The following is a 19,202-nucleotide window of genomic DNA, read 5'->3' on the forward strand; positions in this document are numbered from 1 at the left end:
TGAAACATTATTGAATTACTCGAAAGAAGCTAAAGAATCTCACCTGACTGTTTCTCTATGGTACCAGGACACTCCCGGAAAAATGGAAAATTTAACTGAAAATACTGGTATGGTAAAACTTAAATCTTTCAGTGCTTCTAGTAAGAGTTTTGTATTATACGGGAAATTACATTCAGATTTTACAACCCAGCCTCGTCGTCTTCTAAACAAAGTTTCCCTACATATTAAACTACACATAACAAACAACGCATTTTCTTTGATGTCTGCTGCAAATACAAATTACACCGTTCAGTTGGAGGATGTCAGCCTTTAAATTCATAGAGTGAGTCTAAATCCTGAAATCTGCTTGGGACACACAGCGGCCCTGGAGAAAGCAACAGCCAAATATCCCATAACAAGAGTGACAGTTAAATCAGTTACTATACCTCAGAATCTCACTTCTTACAATTTAGACAATTTATTTATGGGTACTGTACCTAAGAGAATTATAGTCGGATTTGTATCAAACTAAGCCTTCAACGGGAAAGCAGAAAAGAACCCATTTAATTTTGAAAATTTTGAATTGAATAAATTACAGCTCCATGTAGGCTCTCAGTTGATCCCCCTTCAACCCTTATCTCCAAACTTTAGTGATTCAAATACTATTCAATCTTTCTTCACATTGTTTGTTCTCTGGAACTGGAATTTTCTATCAAAATGGTGGAAACGCTCTCTCAAAGGAAGATTTTGATCAAGGATTCACTTTATACGCCTTTATTCTTTCTCCTACAATGGAAATTGATTCAACTTGGGATTTGATACGTGATAGTTCGGTTTCTTTAAAATTATATTTTGCATCAGCACTGACGTCATCCGTCACGTGTGTCGTATATGGAGAATTTGATTCGTTAATTCAGATTGATATAAATCGTAATACATACAGTGATTTCTCCAAGTAAAGCTTCAGTTGAGTCCACGCAGAAGGGAGAACAAGGACAAAACATGAGGGCAATTATTGAATTTGTACATTTTTGAGACAACAATGGAAAATTTATCATCAAGGAACTTGCAGTGGTCGATGCAGGTTCAGACTGTATGCAGACATAGACTTTTATGCCACCCTATAGTTGGGAAGAACTTAATCAAGAAACAAAAGCTGAAAATGAATGGTTAACTCGCAATAAGCATGGTGTTTTGTGGAAAAACTGAGATATTTCATACTGTAAGCTTCCTTCAATCCTAACCCAGTATACAAGTATCTACCATTTATTCCTTTGGCATAGAGAAATGTCAATTCCTGTCTTCCATTTTACACTGCACAGTTGTCAACCTGGAGGAACTTGGATGCCCTCAAGCTTCTCTCATGAGTTTTCCACCAGCCAACTCACGTTGCAATGCTTATCATCAATTGAGGAAAATTACGTGTGTGCTGCAGCAAGGACACCTATATGCTCAATTCTTAAAACATTACGCCTTTTTACAGTGCATTCTACCGATCATAGTGCCTACCTACACTCCTGGATACTGTTCTGAAAACTACAAACAGGAAAGTCTTTCCAGTGAGTCTTCACACGCAAGTCTAACTTCATTACAGCTATCTGGAGAATGGACAGCATAAGCATTATCAAGACTGTGCACCAGGACTCTGTGTTATCACAGAGTTTCGCAGGAGTATACGCAGACAACACATTACCTAAATATGTGACAATGCCAGCTTCTCTAATTGTAAACACCGACCAAATCACAGGACCTGGCCTACACTGGATTGCTCTACATATTAATAAGTGCGGAGAAGCTAGTTATCTGGACAGTTTTGGAGAAGAACCTAGTGAACGTGTGCTACAGTTTTTAAAAAGAAATTGCATTTCATGGTGTATAAATAAAACAGTGATTCAACATCCTGAATCATCTCTGTGTGGCATATACTGTATCTTATTTTTATATTATTTATGTACAGACTTATCTGAGCAATACTTTTTCTCATTCTTTGATAAAAGTTGAAGAATAATCGTGTGTTGGTGAACGTTTTAAAAATGTGTTTTCATAGTTTGCACTGTAAATGCAACCACTACCAGATCAGAGACCGGTGTTTTATTTTGGCCATGGAGTAGACCATAGTGGAAAAATATTCTATGAACTTGAACTATGAACTTGGTGTGGAGAAAGAACAAAACTCGTGGTGTCTCAAGCTGGGGCTGTATAGACAGAGTGAAAGACAGATAAACTTTATGTACAATACTGTTATTTGAATATGCACTATTTGTGTATAAATGTAATAACAATAATGTTTTTGACAAAGTGTTAAAATAATGCTAGATTTGGACTATTTGTGTATAAATGTAATAACAATAATGTCTCTGGACAAAAGCGTTGAGATAATGCCGAGTGTGTATTCTCTATGTAGTAACGTAGTTTAGAGAAAATAAACTTGTATTAAAATATTGGTTTTATTTATGAAAAATATAGTTTACTAGTTTAAGTTTCCCTCATAGTGTTGGTTTTTTTGATTCACAAAGAGTGAACACACATAATGTGGCAGTTAACAGCAAATATAGTTCCAAAGTGTATAACACAAATCATTTAACACAAAAAAGCTTTGGCATAGCCCTTGGCTTTCAATAAACTAAGCAGTGTTCCTTTGAATATAAAAATAACAGTGGTAGATTGCAGGTTCGAATCCTGGTCTGAGAATAGGTATATTTCATCCTCATCGTCGCAATTAACCAAAAGTGTTGAAAAAATAATAAAAAAATAAATAAATAAACAAACTTAGGTCCTTTCGGGGAAATAGCAACGTTATACTTGCTGTCACATAATAATGATGGTTCTGGTCAAATAGTCACTAAACAACACAATTTAAAACATTTCACACATTTAAACATTTGCAGGTACTTACAGGCTTCACCATAGCTTCCTTGTTTTCATTAGCTGCACCATTGGCATCCATCTTCTTAGCGTACAAACACAGTTCAACTAACAAGACTCTTCTCAGCTAAAAAACTAGCAAAGTTTGGTGATCGGAAAGTTCATGAGGATCCATATATACCTGTAAATAAAACAAATATGCAGAAAAATGAACCGTAAGATTATTAGTGAATTACCCTCTCAGCATAACCACCAAATGGGTATCTTTAGATAGGGTTTAGAATAATAGTACATACATATGGCAACACTATTTCAAGCTACAGTGAGTGGCCATGTTCTTTGGAGGAATCTTCTTAACGAGCAAACAAATTCAATGAAGATAACTGGGCACATGTCTATTTTACAGAGTTATGCTCAGTTTTTCAATGTCCAGGGTTTGCTGAACATTGGTTGGGCCATTAACAATAGTAAGTTGGCAATGCTGGCATGTGAAATTCGATCCTTATGCCATCTAGATGTCTAAATTTAAATAAAGTTTTGCCTGGTGTGAAAAGGTAGAACTGCAATAAGGCACATGTGGTTGTTGAAATTTTACATAATTAAATAAAACGTTATTAGTGAAAATTCATTTGTGCTACCTATACAGCATCAAATTACACATCTGGTATCAAGAAGAAGAAAAAATATTCCAAGCTAAATGTGTGCCCTAACCATTTTTCTATAACTCCCCCCCTCCCAAAATTACATTATATTGATTCTGAAATTGGACTGTTGAGTGCATTAATTTTTGGTGCAAGGTTTCCTTTGACTCAGAATGTCAGTAAATTCCCTGCATGTACTGATAAAGTTTGCTAGTATGCTGCTTTCTAAACACTGTCACATATGTACGCCTCTGAAGATGAACTTAAATGAGTATGTACAGAAGGGTACATATTTTGTGTGTTGGATAATTCATTATGCACTCATGTGTAGTAGGCACAACAAGAAAACAATGAAAGAATAGAAATAACACGTTTACATACCTTGCCCAAAGAACTGTTACCACAGGCAAATCTCTGCTGGTTCTAGGTTGATGAGGAGGGTGGCAGCAGTGTGTCGAAAGTTCATAGAGGCCTTCACTCTGGAAACAATAATTATTTATGAGTACAGTAGTCACAATTTCTGTGCACGCTGACAGTAATTTGTCATTTCAATACAAACTTCCAATAGCATATACCAGGGCATGAAATTTCAAGTTTGAAGTCAGTCGCCGGACTAAAATCTTTGGTCGCCACTATTTTATATTGATAAATAATAAAAATATAAGCAATTATTAAAAAGCTAATGTTTGTGTAGCGCTGTCGTTCTGCACTGAAGTACCACTTATCAATCGCAACTGCTGGGTCAAACTCTTTGACAGGGGGGGGGGGGGTCCATTTACGGAAACTATGAGCAAATCATCCAGTGCCTCAGTCTTCAGAGAGTTCCTGTAAGTAGTCTTGAGTCTGTTGTGACAGCTGAAACCTGTCACATGAAGCTGTGCTCACTGGTAGAACAGCACAAAGTGTCGAAATCTGGAGCAAATTGGGGAATCTTGTTGAATGCTCCTCACTGTGATTCTTCTCCAGCATCTGATTCAAAGTCAGAGAAGGAAACAAAAGTTTGTATTCTGTCCACTCTACTAACAGAACATCCATTTTCTCATTATAAAAGCTCGGCTTCAAGTACATGTAGAGCTTCTTTATTTCTTCTATCCCAAACTGAAGAATATTTTCTTTGGGAGGCCAACCCAAGGTGTCGAAAACATACAGAGATGCAATCACATCTGTTGATATAGATTGCAATCTCTCTGTGATGTACACCTTCGCATTGTTAATTAAGTTTCCTCTAACTCTTGCTCTCCATTTTGAATGTTTGTGAGCTGAACATCCCTGATCTTCCCTGATGGATACATGGTCCAAGAAATCTTGTTTGCTTGGTCCAACATTAGATTCTAGGTCATCCAGTGTTCAATTCTTATTTTCAGAGATGCAATCAAAAGATTCTTATTTTGTAGTGTCACGCTTAAAGGGTTCAGTAGAAATCCAAAAGGAACAGAAGCTTAACAAATTTAAATTGCTTCAAACTTTTCAGCAAAGCCTTAGCTTTAGCACCATTATTGTCTTTTCCATGGGCCACCTGTTCAAGATGGGTCACAACAGCTTTCCATGATTGCAAGAGAGCTCTTACAGCACTTTTTGCTGGCTAACCACCTAATAGTGTGGATATCACTCAGTTTTAGAATTTCTTCTTCTGTAACTTCTGCCGTTTCTCTCAAGAGGTGAAGTCTTTTAGCAGAGCCATGATAACAGAAAAATATTCCTAATCACGGAATCAAATGCTGTAAGATATTCAACTTCACCACACACACAGCTAACTGCAAACGGTGTGCAAGGCAGTGAATGTTTATCATTTTATTACAAATAGTTTTCATTTGCACAGCCAATCGTGATTTGTGCCCAACCATATTTGCTGCAGTACCCAAGCCTACAATGTAACACTTGTTTCTGTATTTATATGAACCTATTGCCTTATCTAAATAATCAGTTATGGCTGTGAAGTAACCAACAGAAGTAGAGTTTGGAAGCTCTATTACTCCTAAAATGTCCTCCTTAAAGTGACCAATCATTTGCATCCACGTATCGAACATATGCATCCATCAATCAGAAGGCTGATGTATGTATTTCTCTGGAACCACTTCACTCACAGGCAACTAACTACCACCGAACCAAAAAAAAAAACATATGTAAACAGTACGGACGTTACTACCACGTCAACCAACGTTCACGAGTGCATTTATCACATTCTTTTGTCAACAAAGACTGGACACTGGCGAGTGCGAGAGTATTTCACAACTGTGAAAACAGGGTTTTTCCGTGAACAAGCAAGGAGCCTCGGTTGGGCCATGGTCTGCTCCACTCTAACCCTCCCCACCTCAAGTCCGCGTGGTGCACGATGCACACATACTTTCTGCAGCATCGTCATTTGGAAACAACAGAGTAGAGGAAAAGCAGGGTAAATGGGTTGGGTTGCATGTGCATCCAAAGTGGTAGCATCCCAACAGTTTCAATCGGCTCCTTTCCAAAACCATGTACGAACATTGGATTGAGATGTTCGGGCATGTTTGACACACATTTGAAACAACAAAATTTTAGTCGCCAGCCCCAAACTTTTGGTCGCCAATGGCGACCGGAAATTTCGTGCCCTGGCATATACCCATAATACTTTTTATCAAAGGTTGGGCCCCATTCCAAAAACATCCTGGGATGTTTTACATGGACGATCTTGTATCAGTATCAGTTGAAATTTTCCCACCGATACCATTGTCTTTGAGTTGCTAGGAACAAGGCCAAGAGCGACATTTGTCATTTCAAAAGTTGAGGTAGATTGGAAGAAATTACGCATGTAGTGTTTCCGAGAAATACTGGACACACCCCCACCCTCCTGGGAGGCAGATGATTGGCAAGATCGAAGACATGGGCAAAGTGAAAGCTGGGACCGAACTTCTCAAAGGCATGCAACGAAGACTGTGTGTAACTAAAAGAAATCATTTGTTTCCAATTCTTGTTCGCAAAACTCGTGGGCTAAGAAAGATGGACACTAAAAGAAATCATTTGTTTCCAATTCTTGTTCGCAAAACTCGTGGGCTAAGAAAGATGGACATTTTTAAAACCAGCATTACTACCATGCTTGGCAGTTTCCGGGCCAGATGAATGCTGAGTTTTTGGGAAAGATGGGTAAAGGTTGCTGTGGAATTAATTTTGTTTTATCTACATTCAAGCGGGGAGAGATTATTGTGGATTCAACCATTTCTTCCTGTACTTTTTCCTTCTGTATAAGTCTTTTATGTAACTGTTGGTATCCGCCAATACCCCAGTGACTTGGTTTTATTGCAAATGACAGAGAATGATGGACAGCATAGGATAAACAGGCCTTATTTTTATAACTGTATTTGCATATATTTTATCCTCCCTCTCCAGATTAACCCAAACGACAAGAATACATAGTGTTTACAAGAAACTGAAGAAGTGACAATCCACTGATTTTTCTGGTGTAACTGCAACACGTTACAGAGTCTTGCAACATTTCAAAAACCTCTTTTTTTTTTGCATGGTGCGAGAAATTCAAATAAAAAAAAATTACCAAATGTCAAAAGACATTTTGAAGTGTTATAATGCTACATGAGAATAATTTGGGAGTTAGTTAATGTCATAAAAGCAATGTGACATGATGAGTTAGTATGACACGGTAACTAGCCTTTGTTATTTTTTTAAATCAAATTTTACAAGCATCAGTATCGGTGAGAGTATCAACATCGGTATTGGTTCATGGTAGTATTGGCTCAGTCCTATTAGGCACCATAACAGATTACTAAACTAGCCTTTCTTCACAAGGTAATAATCCTCATTTGAGATTTTATAATTTGTGATGTCAAATGGTTGCTAATGATCCCGCCACCAAACAACACTGAAAGCAAAAACTAATGCATTGGTGCCAGGAGCCCCCCCCCCCTTCCCCATGCCAAATCCACAATACACCTACTGCAAAAAAAGGGGGGTACTTGATATCTTACCTCTTTGAGATACCCCAAATACCTCATCATTCACAGTATGTGGTTCCCTCTCAGGGCTGCCATTAGGGGTGTGCGACACGTGCCACCGCACAGGGCCTCCTCGCACTTTGAGGGGCCTCGCGCTTCCAAATCAGTTATTTGCTCACATTTTGTACAAACGTGATTGCACTTGAATAGAAGGAAGAAAAACATAATTATTGTGAAAAGAAAAATTGCATCATAACAAAGTTGTATTTCTGGTAACGAACAACTATGTTCCCTCTTGTCAAGCTACCAGTGAAAATTCGTCGTCAAGGATCAACGACCCATTTGTGACTCCAACTTTCCCTGATTTCCTGCCTAATGTTTGACCGAGGACAGGCATCATAAAATGGTTATTTGTCTGCAAACTGAGGCCCAACAAATTTGAGGGTGTGCTGCTCTGCGAAAAGATGAAAACAAGAGTCGGCATCAAAGCCTTGAAGGTCCACTGGGCTCTTTACTACACCCTTTCGTGTTTACAACCGCAGTGGCAAGATGAAACAGTCTACAGAGTGTATAATAAATACTCCATTAGTGCAAAGCACGTAACACTCTTGTTTTCGAGAATAATGAGTAGGAGTGCAGATTTGTAGTCAGCAAAAACCTCTGAATCAAATAGGAAATAGGGCCACAAAGAATAAAAAAATGCATTTCACTGTTTTCTGGCCTGATCATCGTGACGATTATGAATGGTGATTAGATGAAATTAGGAGAATGTTATTTTATATTAAAGATATAAATTTAAGGGTACCTATTACTGTGAAGAGCAGGGGTGTCCATCAACCCCAAATCATATCATTCACGCCCTCAAACCATAAAGTAATGCATACAAAGTATTTAATTACGACAGCGTGTCTACCGAAAGTAACTTTTTCCTTAGCCTTACTGAACACTATACTCGATCTGCCCATCCTCCCTAAACAGGAGCGCCGATCACTCAAGACCGCCCCTAAAACTGTTCATCATAATCCCCCAAAATAGTTTGGATGAATACGTAATAATTGATGTCTATTTGAATGAAATACCATGTTAAACTGTCCATATTTTTTAATTGTTCGATTTTCGAAAAAAAATTAAAGCTAGCACATTGATTAAATGTAGTAAATTAACCTTTTGCCGCCCAAGGCCTTTTTCACATGTAAGCCTCTATTGCCCGAGCAGATTTTGAGCAAAATGCAGAGTTTCAATTAAATGAGTGTAGATCGGAGGCTAATTGCCCTAGAGAGATGAGTGATATACCGTTGTACGCGGAATGAACCAGAGATTCAGACTATATGAATTTTTTGCAAATTCGGCGTATATGTGGCGGGGGGGAGGGGACTAACTCTCAAAATTCCAAAATTTCGGAAAAAAAATTTGTTCCCCATCCTCCCCCCAAGAAAAAAAGTACATGACAGTGTCGACATGCACATGGAAATGATCGCTGACATGTAAGGAACACAAAAATATTTGCATTATTATCATATGACCAATGTAACTTGAGTTGTACCCCCAAAAGGAATGGTCGGCACGCCACTGATTCAAGCTTCAAAATGCAGCGGTACCTTGAAATGACTATAGCTCAGAAACTAAATGCCCTAGAGATATGAAAGATATACCGTTGTACGCAGAATGAATCACAGATTTAGACGATATATAATTTATGCACATTCGGCGTATATATGGAGGGGGAAAGGGGGGAAATCCCCTGAAAATACTTTTTTAAAAAATGGGGTTTCGCCCCCACAATGGTCTAAGACAATAAAAATACACAAGAATTGGATACTCAATCAATAATCAATTTAATCCTCAATCCCCCTCGAACTAAAATATCCCCCATTATCAAAGATCTAGAGTTGGATACTGCCCCCCCCCAACATTTAATTCAGAATCCCCCCCACAACCCACATGTCAATTAAGGCCTAATATGTAAAAGTTGGATATCCTCCCACCCCCCTTTTGATAATACCCTTAAACAATTTCTTTTCTTCATCTAATAGATTAATTGTGGTGCATTTAAGGCGTAAAATTTTTACATATATTTTAGAAAAATATATAAATGTTGAATTTCATATTATTTGAATGTAAAAAATATCTCCCCAAAATCTCGATGGCGCAACCTGCACCATAATCCCCTCCTGTGGGCACTTCTGGTGAAGAGGCCACCTGCGAAATCTACTGGTTAGCACTCTAGATTTTGGTGCGAGTGGTCCCGGGTTCGATTCCCAGTACAAACTCTCAAAATTTTGGTGTTAACCCAGCATCATGAGAACAATGGAGGAGCTACTTGAAAAGAAGCAGTAGCGGCTGCAGCCTCGAAAGCCAGAAAATAGCAGTGATGGGATTCAATGTGCTCACCACAAGTCACCCAAAGAAAAGCTGATTGGCAGGCTGTGCCCCTAAGATGGGTCATTATTAGAGCATGTACAGTGCCTATCATGGTCGAATGTTCTGTGGAGAGGTGGCTATTACAACGGGCAGCGAGAGCACATTTGCCGGCAAACTGGATGCTACATCTACGTAAATGGAACCGATAGCTATGCAATGAAATAAGCTCGTACAATTACACGGATAGATAAAATTAAAATGAGCACGTACCTTGTTACAAGAGGTGTTGGAAATGATGTCCTCTTGTTTCCACACATTTATGGCATTTTTTAATGAAATTTTCAATACCATGTATCAGTTCCTCTTCCGAAATTGCTTTAATTACACTACTGATATTTTCTTTCAATTCTTCTAATGTATGGCTTCAAGTTTAAAAGCTTGGTAGCTCGCCATGCAGACGTCATGCAAATGTCTGTTTAGGCACTCAGGGATTTTTGAAAAGTGTGTTCCAATCGTGCTCCAATCTAGTTTCTCTCCAGTAAACATACACCATTTCCCTTTGTTTCTTATCAAAAATAGGCCCTGTTTCCCTAAATTTGCTCATAAATTCTCAAACATTGTCTCTGTGTGGAACAGGAACATTTGGGAATTCTGCTGCTAAACGCCTTCTGGTTTTCGTACAAGAATTCGTAATGACGTAAGACTTGTTCATACAAATGCCTTGTTCTAAATTGTACGTGGCATTATTAGACTGCAGAAAAGCACAGTAATACGTAAACAAAACAATCAAACACTTGTTAACACCTTAACACAATCACATGCAAACTGGACACCAGTTGTCTGAATACTGAAGCACTGACGCGTCCAGTGTCAAAGTCAGCGTGAAGCTGTGGATCTAAATGACGGCAGACACCCTCCCACCGCTTCACGGAAGACTCGACAGTGAAAGGCACTGTACATACAATGTTGTTCCAAACTTTTAAAGTAAGTAAATGCGCACATTTGTTTCCATTCCAATACATGCTGACATTTTCAAAGACAAAGAACATCAAGACCACAAAGTGTGTCAAAAAGTCACATTGAGAGCATATATGAGGTGGTCGAAAGTGCATGAGTGTATGTATACAGACACAATTCCCTGTTTGGTCAAATACTCAGATTCTGACAATAATTTTGATCCATGTAGAGCTTCCAACAATATCACTGAAAGTAATGACATAGTGATTGTGAAGCTACGTTGCCACATTAACTATTTATGGGTGCTCACCTAACTTCTGATAACCATTTCTTACACATTCATGCATTTTTTGTGCCACTTACTTGTTGCAATTTAATTGTTCAATCATGGGTTGTAACAACCGGAAGTGTCCATGACTTCTAATGGGTGAAGTAATGTGAAATTTTCTTCTTGTAGTTACGAGCATCAAGATCTCCAAGGTACAACAGTGTCTCCCTGGGTGGTGAGATTGTCAACTGCCTGCATTTGTAACTGAACGTATGTTTATTAATGCACCGAATATTGATGATTCTAACACTACGCTTCAAGAGAACACTTCTTGCCTCAACATCAGGTGAACAAATTTCTTTTTGCAAATTGTGGGTATTGAATCTACACAGACCTGTGATTTTACTGCAAACTTCATGGGTTAAGGATCGGCTGGACCTTTGGCATCTGCCAGGGCAGGTGTTTTCAAATTTTCCCCTCCTTTCAAAAAACCTCTATGATATTCTCAAATCTGAAAAATTACATCAGTTTAAAATTCCTTCAAGAGCATTCACATGAATGTTCATGTGGTTTGTTTTCGCTGCTTAGATATTCTTAATAGTCTCGTGGCTGCGTAAGTCTATTCAACTCTCGATAACATCTAGATTTGAGAATATCACAAACGTTTTTCGAAAGGAGGAAAATTTGAAAACGTTTGCCTTGCCAGTGGCCAAAGATACAGCCAAGCCTTCATCAACTAATCTACGAGGGTCACTATTTATATTTTGAGCCTAACAATGAAAAAACAGGAATTTGGCATTGAAAACTGCTTTATTGTTTTTCGAAGTATTCTCTTTTTTCGTCAATACACTTTTGCATTCGTTCGAACCATTTGTCAAAGCAGTTTTTCCAATCTTCTTGAGACACCTCCATAATATGGTTTTTGAATGCATCAACGGCATCTTCCGCTGACGAAAATCGTTGTCCACGCAATTTATTCTTGACGTTCGGGAACAAGAAGAAGTCATTGGGTGCCAAATCAGGACTGTACGGTGGATGACCCATCAATTCGATTTTTTGACTGTTCATAAAGTCGGTTGTTAGACGAGATGTGTGACAGCTGGCATTGTCTTGATGAAGAATGATCCGACGGCGTTTGTTTGTTTTCCGTATTCGACCTGTGGCAAACAAATTGTTGTGTACCATTCAGAGTTGACCGTTCTACGTTCCTCTAAAGGCACAGTTGCCACATGACCAGTTTTCCCGAAAAAACAGGCGACCATTTGTTTCGATGTGCTTCGAGCGTGAACAACTTTTGTTGGATTGGGTTCATCTTGAAACACCCATACAGTCGACTGCTGTTTATGTTCCGGCTCATATGCATATATCCATGATTCGTCACCTGTTACAATCTTATATACGTCTTTTGAAGCACCACGATTGTATTTATTGAGCATTTGTTTGCACCAATTGAGGCGAGCGTCTTTTTGAGTTTTGTCAAATTGTGTGGGATCCAACGAGAACGTACCTTTCTCACAGCTAAATGATCATGTAATATTTTATATATGCTGGTGGAATTAATGCCTATGGTTGCCTCAATCTCACAGTATGTCACATGACGATCTTGCAGTATTAGGTTTTGCACAGCATCAATGTTTTCTTGAACAACAACTGATTTTGGACGACCTTCGCGAATCTCGTCGGTGAGCGCATGGCGGCCACGATTAAATTCGTTATACCAGCGTTTCACAGTGGCAAAGAATGGGGCTTCATCGCCAAATTTGGAAGTAAGTTGATCGATGCACCCTTGTCTTGATAATCCACGTCGAAAATCGTAAAAAATCATCGCACGAAAATCATCGCACGAAAATGTTCACGAGTTAATTCCATTTTATTGTTGTCGCGCAATCTCCAAGGCAACATAAACAACACAAATGAAGCTATTGACAAAACATTTGAAGTACGTTATGGTCAATAATGCCAGACGATTCCGTGCAAACGTCAAATCGCGCCTAACTTCAATCAGTGTTGCCAAGGCTCAAAATGTAAATAGTGACCCTTGGACTGGGTTTGTAGTAGAATCGCAGGTCTGATTCCAATCACTGGCAAATACAAATTCACATGAAGACTAGTGTTAGAAAGGCACTACGCAATGAATAACGACCAATTAGCACTCAGCTCAATGTATATTGATTGAATAATAATAATATATTGTTTGTACCAGAGACTCTTTTTATCAATGTCTTTGTGTGTTCAACAAAAAAATTAAAAGTTATTATTTCTAACAGAAATGTTTATTGTTATCAATATTTACATGCACTGGTGTGCAAGCATTCAAAACAAAAAGCTTTCTTCATACTTTGTCAAGTTGTTGACTTTGCAATGAACTATTTTTTTCCCACCTAACACTTATTTCCACCGTATTTAAATTCATCCAGAAAAAAGGTTCTTGGACCATATTTAAATTCATCTGGAATAAAGGTTCCTGTACCGTATTTAAATTGATCTGGAAAAAAACGTTCCTGGACCTAATTGAAATACTCTACAGATAAAAAGGCCATTTTCGGTCCAGAACCCATTTACGATCACTGATTTTCTCTCCTGGACTGGAATTTATATTCTTTCAAATTCCTGAACCTTTAACAACCCTGGCTACAGTAAAGTGCTCCACTGTGCTGAACAGCACACCATTAAGGCATATTGGGGATCTGCAATTAAGGCACTGCACTTTCTTGATCACAGCCAAAGGTGGGGGTGATGTGATCAGCACCACGCACCTGCCTGCCTTACCCCCCACAGTTTCCTCCAAGTACCCACTTTAAAGGACACTGGGTGGGTGCTGGAGCTGCTTGAAAATTTGGAAAAAATTCCAGTTCCCTCCAATGGGGATGGAACCTGGGTGTCCAACATGGTAGTTAGATGCTCTAATGACTGAGCTACTGCGGCTCATTCAGAGGCTATAGTGCAAGGCAAAAATTGAAAGGAAACTGCCTGGCAGCATTTTCCACTACACTATCACGAAGGACGTATATTACATTTGTATATATGTATGTATATTGCACCCAGTGCGAAAATTCGAAACTAATAATATCAAATACACTGGACAATACAAATACAACCATTCGCATAATTACTTACATTTCACTCCTGCATGCAGCTGTTGACAGTCAAATATATTATCAGTTTGGTCACAACGTCTGCAAACGTTAACGTTCTCAACTTGCTTTCACCATATCCAAGATAGGCAAATATCCATAAAGGGCTTTCAACAACTATTTGTATCCTGGCATTCTGCAAAACGAGAATAGAAACTTTCAACCATCAAATTATATAAAAATAAAAAGATTGTAAAAACCACTAGATAATATTCAAATCTTAACTTCAGGGTAAGAAAGAGTTAATATATTAACTTTAACATACTTCCTTATATAACAAATAACTGATAAACAAAAATATATAAAAAATGTAACCTGAACTCATTAGAATAAATATGTGATGGAAATAAACATAACAAAATGATAGAACATTCAACATATGAGAACTAGATAAAATGTAACATTTGACACACAAACACATTATTATAAACAAAGATAAATAACACACCAGATCACACACAAAATGCACAGAAATTAAAGAAATCATTATTTCTAAGGACAGGAGACAAAACAAAACAGACCCAAAAACACTAGACAACAAAACTACTGCACAAGACAGACACATACACACTAAAACTACTACACAAGACAAACACAAACACACTAGACAGGACAACTACTACACAAAACAAACACAAACACAGTAGACAGGACAACCACTACACAAGACAAACACAAACACACTAGACAAGACAACTAGTACACAAAACAAACACAACAAACACAAACACACTAGACACCACAACTACTACCCAAGACAAACACAAAAACACCACAACTACTACACAAGACAGACACACACACATTAGACACCACAACTACTACACAAGACAAACACAAACACATTAGACACCACAACTTACTGCACAAGACAGACACACACACACACTAGACACCACAAATACTGCACAAGACAGACACATACCCACCCTAGACACCACAAATACTACACAAGACATGTACACACACACACTAGACAGCACAACTACTACACAAGACACTTACACACACACACACACTACAACTACAATAGAAGACACTTACACACACACACACACACACTACAACTACAATAGAAGACACTTACACACACACACACACACTACAACTACAATAGAAGAGAGAGAGACACACACACACACACACACAGTAGACAGCACAACTACTACACAAGACAAACACATTCGACACCAAAACTACTACACAAGACAAACACAAACACATTAGACAGCACAACAACTATACAAGACAAACACAAACACACAAGACAGGACAACTACTACACAAGACAAAGACAAACACACTAGACAGCACAAAAACTACACAAGACAAGCACAAACAATTACACAGGACAACTACTACACAAGACAAACACACTAGACACCACAACTACTACCCAAGACAAACACAAACACACTAGACAGCACAATTACTACACAAGACAAACACAAAAATACTAGACAGCACAACTACTACTAAAGACAGACACAAAAACACTAGACAGCACAACTACTACACAACACAGATACAAACACATTAGACACCACAACAACTACACAAGACAAACACAAACACAGACGGTACAACTACTACACAACACACCACAACTACTACATAAAACAAACACAAAACCACTAGACAGCACAACTACTACAGAATACAGACACAAACACAGCATAACTACTACACAAGACAAACACAAAAACACTAGACACCACAACTACTACCCAAGACAAACACAAACACACTAGACAGCACAACTACTACACAAGACAAACACAAAAACACTACAACCACTACACAAGACAAACACATTAGACAGCACAACTACTACACAAGACAAACACAAACACACACACACACACACACACACACACACTCTGTACACCTCAACTACTACCCAACACAAAAACAGACACACTAGACAGCACAACTACTACACAAGACAAACACAAACACATTACACAGTACAACTACTATATAAGACAAACACAAACACACTAGATAGGACAACTACTACACAAGACAAACACAAACACACTAGATAGGACAACTACTACACAAGACAAACACAAACACACTAGATAGGACAACTACTACACAAGACAAACACAAACACACCACAAATACTATCCAAGACAAACACACTAGACAGGACAACTACTACACAAGAGAAACACACTAGACACCACAAGTACTACCCAAGGCAAACACACTAGACAGCAAAATGACTACACAAGACAAACACGAAAACACTAGATAGCACAACTACTACACAAGTCAAACACAAACACATCACAACTACAACACAAGACAGACACACACACACACACACACACACACGAGACACCATAACTACTACACAAGACAAACACAGTACAACTACTACACACGACAAACACAAACACAAACACAGCACATCTATTACAGATGACAGTGCAACAATTAAACAAGACAAACACAAACACAACACAACTACTAGACACGACAAACACAGACACACCACAACTACTACACAAGTCAAACACAAACACGTTAGACAGCATACTACTACACAAGACAAACACAAACACACTACACAGCACAACTACTACACAAGGCAAACATAAACACACTAGACAGCACAACAACTACACAAAACAAACACAAACACACCACAACCAATACACAAGACTGACAGACACACACACACACACTACACACCACAACTACTACACAAGACAAACACAAACACACAACTACTACACAGGACAAACACACCACAACTACTACATAAGACAGATAAATACGCACCAGACAGCACAACTACTACAGAAGACGCCATAAAGTCAATATATTAACATTAACATATTTCATTACATAAAAAAATGATAAAAATATATAAAAAAAATATCAAAAATGAAATGTGAACTCATTAGAATAAATATGTAATTGAAAGGAACATAACAAAATGATAAAATATTCAACATGTGAGAACAATATAAAATGTAACATTTGAAAAACAAACACATTATAATAGGCTAAGGTAAGTAACACAACAGATCGCACAAAAAATGCACAGGAAAGATTATATATCTAAAGACAAGAGGCAAAACAAAACACACATGCACACACACACACTCTAGACACCACACCTACTACACAAAAACCCAACTACTTCATAAGACAAACAGAAATACACTAGAAAGCACAACTACTACACAAGACAAACACAATCACTTTAGAGAGCACAAGTACTTCACAAGACACATACAAACACACAAATACTACACAAGACACACAGAAACAGTTAATATATTAACTTTAAGATACTTCTTTTAATAAGAAAATAACTGATAAAAAAATATCAAAAATGAAACGTGATCTTATTAGAATAAATATGTAATGGAAACTAACATAAAAATAAAACGATACAACATTCACCATGTGAGAACAACATACAATGTAACATTTGACACACACACAAACACACTATTATAGAGAAAGATAAAAAAAACAACAACACCAGATCGCACACAAAATAAAGAAATTATTATTTCTAAGGACAAGAGACAAAACAAAAGACACACACTAGACACCACAACTCCTACAAACACACCACAACTACTACACAAGACACACACAACTAGACAAGACAAACTAGACAGCACAGCTACTACACAAGACACACACACACACAGAAAAACCACAACTACTACACGAGAAACAAAAACACACTTGACAACACAGCTACTACACAAGACAAACACAAACACACTAGACAGCACAACTATTACACAAGACAGACAAAAACAAAAAACAACACAACGACTACACAAGACAAACACATTCACTGTAGACAGCACAACTACTTCACAAGACACAAACACACAAATACTACACAAGACAAACACAAACACATTAGACAGCACAACTACTACACAAGACACACAAAAACAGACCGCAACTAGTACACAAACACACTAGACAGCACAACTACTACACAAGACAAACACACTAGACAGTACAACTACTACACAAGTCAAACACACCACAACTACTACCCAAGACAAACACAAGCTCACTAGATAGCACAACAACTAAACAAGACAAACACACTACGTAGCACAACTAAATAAGACATACACAAGCACACTAGATAGCACAACAACTAAACAAGACAAGCACACTACATAGCACAACGACTAAACAAGACAAACACAAACACACAACTACTACACAAGAAAAACACAAACACACAACTAGTACACAAGACAAACACAAATACACCACAACTACTACACAAGACAAACACAAATACACCACAACTACTACACAAGACAAACACACCACAACTACTACACAAAACAAATACATACACATAACCACTACTACACTAGACAAACACAAACACACTACACCTCACAACTACTACAAAAGACAAACACACCACAACTACTACACAAGACACACAGAAACAGTGAATATTAACTTGAAGATACTTCTTTTAATAAAAAATAACTAGTAAAAAAAATTTGTATAAAAAAATTTCAAAAATGAAACTTGAACTCATTAGAAGAAATATGTAATGAAAACTAATATAACAACAAAACGATAGAACATTCATCATGGAGAACAACATAAAATGTAACATTTGACACACAAACACATTATTATAGACTAAGATAAAAAACACACCAGATCGTACACAAAACGCACAGAAAGTAAAGAAATTATTATTTCTAAGGACAAGAGACAAAACAAAAGACACACACTAGACACCACAGCTACTACACTAGACAGCACAACTACTATACAAGACAAACACAAACACACTAGACAGCACAACTACTACACAAGACAAACACAGACACTACAACTACTGCACAAGACAGACAGCAAAAGTACTACACGAGACACAACAAACAGTTAATATATTAAATTTAACATACTTCATTACTTAAAAAAATTATAAAAAATATCAAATATGAAATGTGAACTCATTAGAATAAATATGTAATTGAAGCGAACATAGCAAAATGATAGAATATTCAACATGTGAGAACAACAAAAAATGTAACATTTGACACACAAACACATT

The 19,202-nt window shown here is 37.7% G+C and overlaps 1 long non-coding RNA gene across 4 annotated transcripts in view; it reads right to left on the minus strand.

Moving 5' to 3' along the window:
• Positions 1 to 2,881: 2,881 nt before the first annotated feature.
• LOC145988545 (uncharacterized) overlaps positions 2,882 to 19,202 on the minus strand; it is a 36,271-nt gene continuing 19,950 nt past the window's right edge. For 2 of the 4 annotated variants that reach the window (XR_014441763.1, XR_014441762.1), the window contains exons 4-7: positions 14,106 to 14,258; positions 7,436 to 7,603; positions 3,867 to 3,964; positions 2,882 to 3,025 (exon numbers count right to left, since the gene is read on the minus strand). This is a non-coding gene — a long non-coding RNA (uncharacterized LOC145988545). Of the gene's footprint in view, positions 3,026 to 3,866; positions 3,965 to 7,435; positions 7,604 to 11,105; positions 11,253 to 14,105; positions 14,259 to 19,202 lie in introns of those variants that run through there. The other 2 variants (XR_014441764.1, XR_014441765.1) reach the window with 2 other exon arrangements.

This window comes from Lepisma saccharinum, chromosome 1, assembly GCF_977018435.1.
Source record: "Lepisma saccharinum chromosome 1, izLepSacc3.1, whole genome shotgun sequence".
Lineage (NCBI taxonomy): Eukaryota > Metazoa > Arthropoda > Insecta > Zygentoma > Lepismatidae > Lepisma > Lepisma saccharinum.